Here is a 9,543-nt window from a genome sequence, read left to right on the forward strand (position 1 = left end):
CACCCACGGGAGCCGGAGCATGACGATGCAGAGTCTCGGTTCACAGGAGCCTGGGAAGAACATCCCGTACGGAACCCTTTACCCGAAAACATCCGAACCGCACATGCTCGCGACAGTCCTGCTGTTAGAGAATGCACCGTGCACGCGACCGAGTAAGGCCACTCAGAGACATCCATTTCCCAGGTATATGCCCCCTACGCACTTTTGGTGGCGCAACTCGCACGAACAGTCCCACCTCGACCCCGTAAACAAGCTTTTTTGCCTCGAAGAGTTCGTCGGAGACGAGGAAGCAACCTTCAGTGCAACCGTAGCACTCTTTTGTGCAACCGCCCAAACAACGCCCCCTCTACCCTCTGTCGAAACACTCGGCATTGCTGCTCCCTAAGGTGAGCTTCTCCTCATAGGCAATTCCGCTCTTATCCGGTCACGTTTGTGTGCCCGAATTTCGCAAGGCAACCTCCATGGGACATGGAAAAGACTCGAGAAGAGAGCTCGCTCACGGGAGAGAGAAGCCAAGGAGACCACGAGAGTGCTGAGAGTGGGACAGCGCTGAATAGGCGGGAGAAGCCTGCGCGTATAAACGGAGATATATATCCAATTGCAACGAAGGAACGTGCCAAAGATCGAGAACAATGGCAGAAATGCTAGTAACGTGCACTTCGGGACCAACGCATCACCGGAAGACAACCGCCAAACATCGAAAGAGTCGCGATGCTCCGCAACCTACGTGCAAAGCGGTCGCACACCGGGTAAGGGAGTGAGAGCCCCAAACATAGCTGGGCGAGGCGCTCACTCCGCTCTTTAATATCTCGTTAATACCGCCAAGGAAATGGCACAAGCGCACACACACAAGCATCCTCGGAAGAGGACAGTTCGAGTGACAGGTCAAATCCAAGAGTTCCGAAGACTACCTCCAGGAACAATCGGGAACAAGACCGATTACAAGTCGTCGAGTCTGTTACTGGGCGAACACGAGATGCGCACAGGAAATCGATCAGCCCTCACAATGGCCCAAGGCCAGAGATCGGACTGCTACGATTTACCCCAACAATCATCGTGCCACTCTTCGCAGAGAGGTGATAGACGCCAAGGAGCCCGCGCATAGCAATCGAGGTGTAAAAAGGGCGTTGAAGGCAGGAAGCCTGGACGAAAGAGGCTACGAGGTCACCTCGAAGCGGTCTAAGAGTCGGGCGCACTTGGGGCGACTACCAGTGCCAACCCCTTATCCCGCGGTGCGTCCGACACAGAGAAATTTCCAAGGCGGCCAAGGAGCCTCCCCGCATAGCAATCGGGGTGTGAGCTTACAGATGCAGCATTGATAGCAATCGAGGTGTGAGGCGAAGGATGCAGAAGTGAGAGCCGAGGGATGTAGCAGAGATAGCAATCGGGGTGTGTGATGCAGCAGAGATAGCAATCGAGGTGTGCGGTGGGAAGGGCCCAGCAGCCAGATGCATGAAGCGACGGATGAAGCAGTGATGACAACTGGGCTGTGAGGAGAGGAGGGATGCAGCCAAGAAAGCAATCAGGGCTCGAGGCAAGGGATGCATCAAGGATAGCAATCATGTTGTGAGGCGAGATTCCATAGGCTAAACGTGAGAGGCTGCAGGGTCGACTCAGAGAGGTCTATGCATGTGAGAGGCTGAAAGCAAGGTCGACTCGGAGCGGTCTATGCATCAGGCGCGCTTGGGGCGACTACCAGTGCCAACCCCTTATCCCGCGACGCGTCCGACAAAGAGAACGTTCCAAGGCGGCAGAGGAGGTTACCAGCCGAAGGATGCAGTAGCGATAACAGGTATAGTTCCGCGGTGGCCGAGAAGACTCACCGCATAGGAATCGGGATGCGAGGCGAAGGATGCGCCGGGAAGGCCCCGACGACTAGGAAGAGGCTGCAGGGCCGCCTCGGAATGGTCCAAGCATCGGACGCGATTGGGACGACTACCAGTGCCAACCCCTTATCCCGCGATGCGTCCGATACACAGATAGTTCCAACGCGGCCGAGGAGCCTCACCGCATATCAATCGGGGTGCGAGGCGAGGGATGGGGCGGGAAGGCCCCAACGGCTACACGGAAGAGGCTTCAGGGCCACCTCGGTATGGTCCAAGCATCGGACGCGCTTGGGGCGACTACCAGTGCCAACCCCTTATCCCGCGATGCGTCCGATACACAGAAGGTTGCAAGGCGGCCGAGGAGCCTCACCGCATAGCAATCGGGGGTGCGAGGCGACGGATGCGGCGAGATGGCCCCAATGGCTAGACGGAAGAGGCTTCAGGGCCGCCTCGGAATGGTCCGAGCATCGGACGCGCTTGGGGCGACTACCAGTGACAACCCCTTATCCCGCGATGCGTCCGATACGAAGACGGTTCCAAGGCGGCCGAGGAGCCTCACCGCATAGCAATCGGGGGTGCGAGGCGACGGATGGCCCCAACGGCTAGACGGAAGAGGCTTCAGGGCCGCCTCGGAATGGTCCAAGCATCGGACGCGCTTGGGGCGACTACCAGTGACAACCCCTTATCCCGCGATGCGTCCGATTCGAAGATGGTTCCAAAGCGGCCGAGGAGCATCACCGCATAGCAATCGGGGTGCGAGGTGGGGGATGCGGCGAGATGGCCCCAACGGCTAGACGGAAGAGGCTGCAGGGCCGCCTCGGAATAGTCCAAGCATCGGACGCGCTTGGGGCGACTACCAGTGACAACCCCTTATCCTGCGATGCGTCCGATACGAAGATAGTTCCAAGGCGGTCGAGGAGCCTCACCGCATAGCAATCGGGGTGCGAGGTGGGGGATGCGGCGAGATGGCCCAAACGGCTAGACGAAAGAGGCTGCAGGGCCGCCTCGGAATAGTCCAAGCATCGGACGCGCTTGGGGCGACTACCAGTGACAACCCCTTATCCCGCGATGCGTCCGATACGAAGATAGTTCCAAGGTGGCCCAGGAGCCTCACCGCATAGCAATCCGGGTGCAAGGGGGGGGATGCGGCGAGATGGCCCCAACGGCTAGACGGAAGAGGCCACAGGGCCGCCTCGAAATAGTCCAAGCATCGGAGCCTCACCGCATAGCAATCCGGGTGCAAGGGGGGGGATGCGGCGAGATGGCCCCAACGGCTAGACGGAGGAGGCCACAGGGCCGCCTCGGAATAGTCCAAGCATCGGACGCGCTTGGGGCGACTACCAGTGACAACCCCTTATCCCGCGATGCGTCCGATACGAAGATAGTTCCAAGGCGGCCGAGGAGCCTCACCGCATAGCAATCGGGGTGCGAGGTGGGGGATGCGGCGAGATGGCCCCAACGGCTAGACGGAAGAGGCTGCAGGGCCGCCTCGGAATAGTCCAAGCATCGGACGCGCTTGGGGCGACTACCAGTGACAACCCCTTATCCCGCGATGCGTCCGATACGAAGATAGTTCCAAGGCGGCCGAGGAGCCTCACCGCATAGCAATCGGGGTGCGAGGTGGGGGATGCGGCGAGATGGCCCCAACGGCTAGACGGAAGAGGCTGCAGGGCCGCCTCGGAATAGTCCAAGCATCGGACGTGCTTGGGGCGACTACCAGTGACAACCCCTTATCTCGCGATGCGTCCGATACGAAGATAGTTCCAAGGCGGCCGAGGAGCCTCACCGCATAGCAATCGGGGTGCGAGGTGGGGGATGCGGCGAGATGGCCCCAACGGCTAGACGGAAGAGGCCACAGGGCCGCCTCGGAATAGTCCAAGCATCGGACGCAGCTTGGGGCGACTACCAGTGACAACCCCTTATCCCGCGATGCGTCCGATACGAAGATAGTTCCAAGGCGGCCGAGGAGCCTCACCGCATAGCAATCGGGGTGCGAGGTGGGGGATGCGGCGAGATGGCCCCAACGGTTAGACGAAAGAGGCTGCAGGGCCGCCTCGGAATAGTCCAAGCATCGGACGCGCTTGGGGCGACTACCAGTGACAACCCCTTATCCCGCGATGCGTCCGATACGAAGATAGTTCCCAGGCGGCCGAGGAGCCTCACCGCATAGCAATCGGGGTGCGAGGCGAGGGATGCGGCGAGATGGCCCCAAAGGCTAGACGGAAGAGGCTGCAGGGCCGCCTCGGAATAGTCCAAGCATCGGACGCGCTTGGGGTGACTACCACTGCCAACCCCTTATCCCGCGATGCGTCCGATACGAAGATAGTTCCGAGGCAGCCGAGGAGGTGGGGGATGCGGCGAGATGGCCCCAACGGCTAGACGGAAGAGGCTGCAGGGCCGCCTCGGAATAGTCCAAGCATCGGACGTCCTTGGGGCGACTACCAGTGACAACCCCTTATCCCGCGATGCGTCCGATACGAAGATAGTTCCCAGGCGGCCGAGGAGCCTCACTGCATAGCAATCGGGGTGCGAGGTGAGGGATGCGGCGAGATGGCCCCAAAGGCTAGACGGAAGAGGCTGCAGGGCCGCCTCGGAATAGTCCAAGCATCGGACGCGCTTGGGGCGACTACCACTGCCAACCCCTTATCCCGCGATGCGTCCGATACACAGATAGTTCCGAGGCAGCCGAGGAGGTGGGGGATGCGGCGAGATGGCCCCAACGGCTAGACGGAAGAGGCTGCAGGGCCGCCTCGGAATAGTCCAAGCATCGGACGCGCTTGGGGCGACTACCAGTGACAACCCCTTATCCCGCGATGCGTCCGATACGAAGATAGTTCCCAGGCGGCCGATGAGCCTCACCGCATAGCAATCGGGGTGCGAGGCGAGGGATGCGGCGAGATGGCCCCAAAGGCTACACGGAAGAGGCTGCAGGGCCGCCTCGGAATAGTCCAAGCATCGGACGCGCTTGGGGCGACTACCACTGCCAACCCCTTATCCCGCGATGCGTCCGATACACAGATAGTTCCGAGGCGGCCGAGGAGCCTCACAGCATAGCAATCGTGGTGCGAGGTGGGGGATGCGGCGAGATGGCCCCAACGGCTGACGAAAGAGGCTTCAGGGCCGCCTCGGAATGGTCCAAGCATCGGACGCGCTTGGGGCGACTACCACTGCCAACCCCTTATCCCGCGATGCGTCCGATACACAGATAGTTCCGAGGCGGCCGAGGAGCCTCACAGCATAGCAATCGGGGTGCGAGGCGAGGGATGCGGCGAGAAAGCCCCAACGGCTAGAGGGAAGAGGCTTCAGGTCCGCCTCGGAATGGTCCAAGCATCGGACGCGCTTGGGGCGACTACCAGTGACAACCCCTTATCCCGCGACGCGTCCGATACACAGATAGTTCCAAGGCGGCCGAGGAGCCTCACCGCATAGCAATCGAGGTGCGAGGCGAGGGATGCGGCGAGAAGGACCCAACGGCTAGACGGAAGAGGCTTCAGGGCCGCCTCGGAATGGTCCAAGCATCGGACGCGCTTGGGGCGACTACCAGTGACAACCCCTTATCCCGCGACGCGTCCGATACACAGATAGTTCCAAGGCGGCCGAGGAGCCTCACCGCATAGCAATCGGGGTGCGAGGCGAGGGATGCGGCGAGAAGGACCCAACGGCTAGACGGAAGAGGCTTCAGGGCCGCCTCGGAATGGTCCAAGCATCGGACGCGCTTGGGGCGACTACCAGTGACAACCCCTTATCCCGCGACGCGTCTGATACACAGATAGTTCCAAGGCGGCCGAGGAGCCTCACCGCATAGCAATCGGGGTGCGAGGCGAGGGATGCGGCGAGAAGGACCCAACGGCTAGACGGAAGAGGCTTCAGGGCCGCCTCGGAATGGTCCAAGCATCGGACGCGCTTGGGGCGACTACCAGTGACAACCCCTTATCCCGCGACGCGTCCGATACACAGATAGTTCCAAGGCGGCCGAGGAGCCTCACCGCATAGCAATCGGGGTGCGAGGCGAGGGATGCGGCGAGAAGGACCCAACGGCTAGACGGAAGAGGCTTCAGGGCCGCCTCGGAATGGTCCAAGCATCGGACGCGCTTGGGGCGACTACCAGTGACAACCCCTTATCCCGCGACGCGTCCGATACACAGATAGTTCCAAGGCGGCCGAGGAGCCTCACCGCATAGCAATCGGGGTGCGAGGCGAGGGATGCGGCGAGAAGGACCCAACGGCTAGACGGAAGAGGCTTCAGGGCCGCCTCGGAATGGTCCAAGCATCGGACGCGCTTGGGGCGACTACCGTTGCCAACCCCTTATCCCGCGATGCGTCTGATACACAGATAGTTCCGAGGCGGCCGAGGAGCCTCACCGCATAGCAATCGGGTTGCGAGGCAGATTATTGGGAAGGGAACCCCCTGGGATGCGGCTCAAGCAGTGCCCAAAGGGACTGGAATGCGGAATCACATCGAGAGACCCAAATGCTATACGAGGGCTCAAATCGAATTATCGATTTGGCCACGACATGGACGCATCGGAACGACTACCTTTGCCAAACCACTCGCAATTGCATCCATACCGAAACCAATAGACATTTCCGTTAGAGCCCTCGCATAGCATTCGGGAATCTCGCATGCCCCTCTAAATCGACCAATGCTGGCGCTCAATGAAAATCCGAGCGCTACCACCGTTCGAGCGCCAGCATTGGTCGAGTTAGAGGGGCACGGGGGAGAATGCTCCAGTCAACACCTCCCCTATATAAGTTATTTGTCCGATTCTCGCACAACCGTAGTCTGCCTCGTCGAATCAAACAACGGTCCCAGATTCCGACTTCCGTTCCGTAGAGACCCAAAAGCTAGATGGAGGCTCGCAAGAAAGAGAGTCGGCACATAGCAATCAGGTTTCTCGAACGTTTAGGGACCGAGCTCACTTGCGGATAGGGCAAAATCCGCCAAGCAACCCAAAAGCTAGACGGGGGCTCGAATCGAATCGCCTAGGCGGCCACAACAACGACGTGTTAGATCGACTACCAGTGCCAAACCATTCAGCAAGACTAGTTTGTGTCGAGGCCGGATAGAGATTCTCAGAGAGCGCCCGCATAGCATTTAGGAGACCTGCCGCGTCCCTCACACTCGACAAATGGTGGTGCACGTTTATAAATCCGAGCGATCCCAACCCTTTCAAGCACCAACATCGGTCGAGATAGAGGGGCACGGAGGGGGCTGCGTGAGACAACACAGTCCCCTATATAAGTTATTTGTCCGATTCTCACACATCCGAAGAATGGTCATCAAATCGGACAACAGCCCAAACTTCCGACTTCCGTCCCAGAAAGCCCAAGAGCTATCTAAAACGTTCATGGCCGGAACTCGATCGCGGCTATACCAGTCCGCCAAGCAACCCAAAAGCTAGACTGGAGCTCTAGTTGAATCACCTCTGTGGCCACTGCAAGGACGTGTTGGAGCGACTACCATTGCCGAACCATTCCGCAGGTCGAGTCCATACCAAGGCCGCATAGAGATTCACGATGAGCTCCTGCATAGCAATCAGGAGACTTGCCGTGTCCATCACAATCGATAAATCCTGGTGCAAGATTTTTGCATCCGAGCTCTCCAACCAGTAGAGCACCAGCATCAATCGACATAAACGGGCACGGGGGGAGGATGCTCGAGAACACTACCTCCCCTATATAAGTTATTTGTCCGATTCTCAAGCAGCCGAAGTCTGGTCATCGAATCGGGTCAAAGACCACAACTTCCGACTTTACCCACAATGCAAGTCATCGAATCGAACATCGGCCCCCGAGTCGGACTCCATGCGTATGTCAGGTCATCGGACCCAAATTCTGCCTTCCTGCGCATGGCGGGCCATCAATATCAACTCGGTCATCGGACCCAAACTCCGCCTTTCTGCGTATGGCACGCCTTCAAATCGGTCATCGGACCCAAATTCCGCCTTCCTATGCATGGCGGGCCATCAACATCAACTCGGTCATCGGACCCAAATTCCGCCTTTCTGCGCATGGCACGCCATCAACTCGGTCATCGGACCCAAATTCCGCCTTCCTGCGCATGGCAGGTCATCGGACACAAATTCAGACCTCGCGAATATGCATACGTATCGAATCGGTCATCGGACCCAACTTCCGACTTCATCCATACTGTAGGGTCTCTGAGGTTGGCGCGGTGCGCTCAACCCGGGGAGTCGACCCATCGAAGCATACACCTCCCCTATATAAGCTATTTGTCCGATTCCCACACCTGTGTAGTTTGCACCTCTGACCAGGACATCGACCCCAACTTCCGAACTCGACTGCAACGACGGCACCAGCGCCTTGGTGCGCACCTTGCGACGCACAGTCCCAACATTCGCCTTCCTGCACATGGCAGGTCATCGGACCCAAATTCCGACCTCGCGAGTATGCCTACATATCGAATCGGTCATCGGACCCAACTTCCGACTTCATCCATACCGTAGGGTCTTTGAGGTTGGCGCGGTGCGCTCAACCCGGGGAGTCGACCCAACGAAGCATACACCTCCCCTATATAAGCTATTTGTCCGATTCCCACACCTGTGTAGTTTGCACCTCCGATCAGGACATCGACCCCAACTTCCGAACTCGCCTGCAACGACCGAACCAGCGCCTTGGTGCGCACCTTGCAACGCACAGTGCCAACATTCGCCTTCCTCAACATGGCAGGTCATCGGACCCAAATTCCGACCTCGCGAGTATGCCTACATATCGAATCGGTCATCGGACCCAACTTCCGACTTCATCCATACCGTAGGGTCTTTGAGGTTGGCGCGGTGCGCTCAACCCGGGGAGTCAACCCAACGAAGCATACACCTCCCCTATATAAGCTATTTGTCCGATTCCCACACCTGTGTAGCTTGCACCTCCGATCAGGACATCGACCCCAACTTCCGAACTCGACTAAAAAGACCGCACCAGCGCCTTGGTGTGCACCTTGCAACGCACAGTGCCAACATTCGCCTTCCTACACATGGCAGGTCATCGGACCCAAATTCCGACCTCATGAGCATACCTACTAATCGAATCGGTCATCGGACCCAACTTCCGACTTCATCCATACCGTAGGGTCTTTGAGGTTGGCGCGGTGCGCTCAACCTGGGGAGTCGACCCATCGAAGCATACACCTCCCCTATATAAGCTATTTGTCCGGTTCCGACACCTGTGTAGTTTGCACCTCCGCTCAGGACATCGACCCCAACTTCCGAACTCGCCTGCAACGACCGAACCAGCGCCTTGGTGCGCACCAAAAGTGCGCACTTTTGGTGCGCACCAAAAGTGCGCACTTTTGGAGGGCACTTTTTGGAGGGCACTTTTCTGCGCTCCAAAGGTGCGCACTTTTGGAGGGCACTTTTTGGAGGGCACTTTTCTGCGCTCCAAAGGTGCGCACTTTTGGAGGGCACTTTTTGGAGGGCACTTTTCTGCGCTCCAAAGGTGCGCACTTTTGGAGGGCACTTTTTGGAGGGCACTTTTCTGCGCTCCAAAGGTGCGCACTTTTGGAGGGCACTTTTTGGAGGGCACTTTTCTGCGCTCCAAAGGTGCGCACTTTTGGAGGGCACTTTTTGGAGGGCACTTTTCTGCGCTCCAAAGGTGCGCACTTTTGGAGGGCACTTTTTGGAGGGCACTTTTCTGCGCTCCAAAGGTGCGCACTTTTGGAGGGCACTTTTTGGAGGGCACTTTTCTGCGCTCCAAAGGT

This window comes from Cryptomeria japonica, unplaced genomic scaffold (assembly GCF_030272615.1).
Source record: "Cryptomeria japonica unplaced genomic scaffold, Sugi_1.0 HiC_scaffold_20, whole genome shotgun sequence".
Lineage (NCBI taxonomy): Eukaryota > Viridiplantae > Streptophyta > Pinopsida > Cupressales > Cupressaceae > Cryptomeria > Cryptomeria japonica.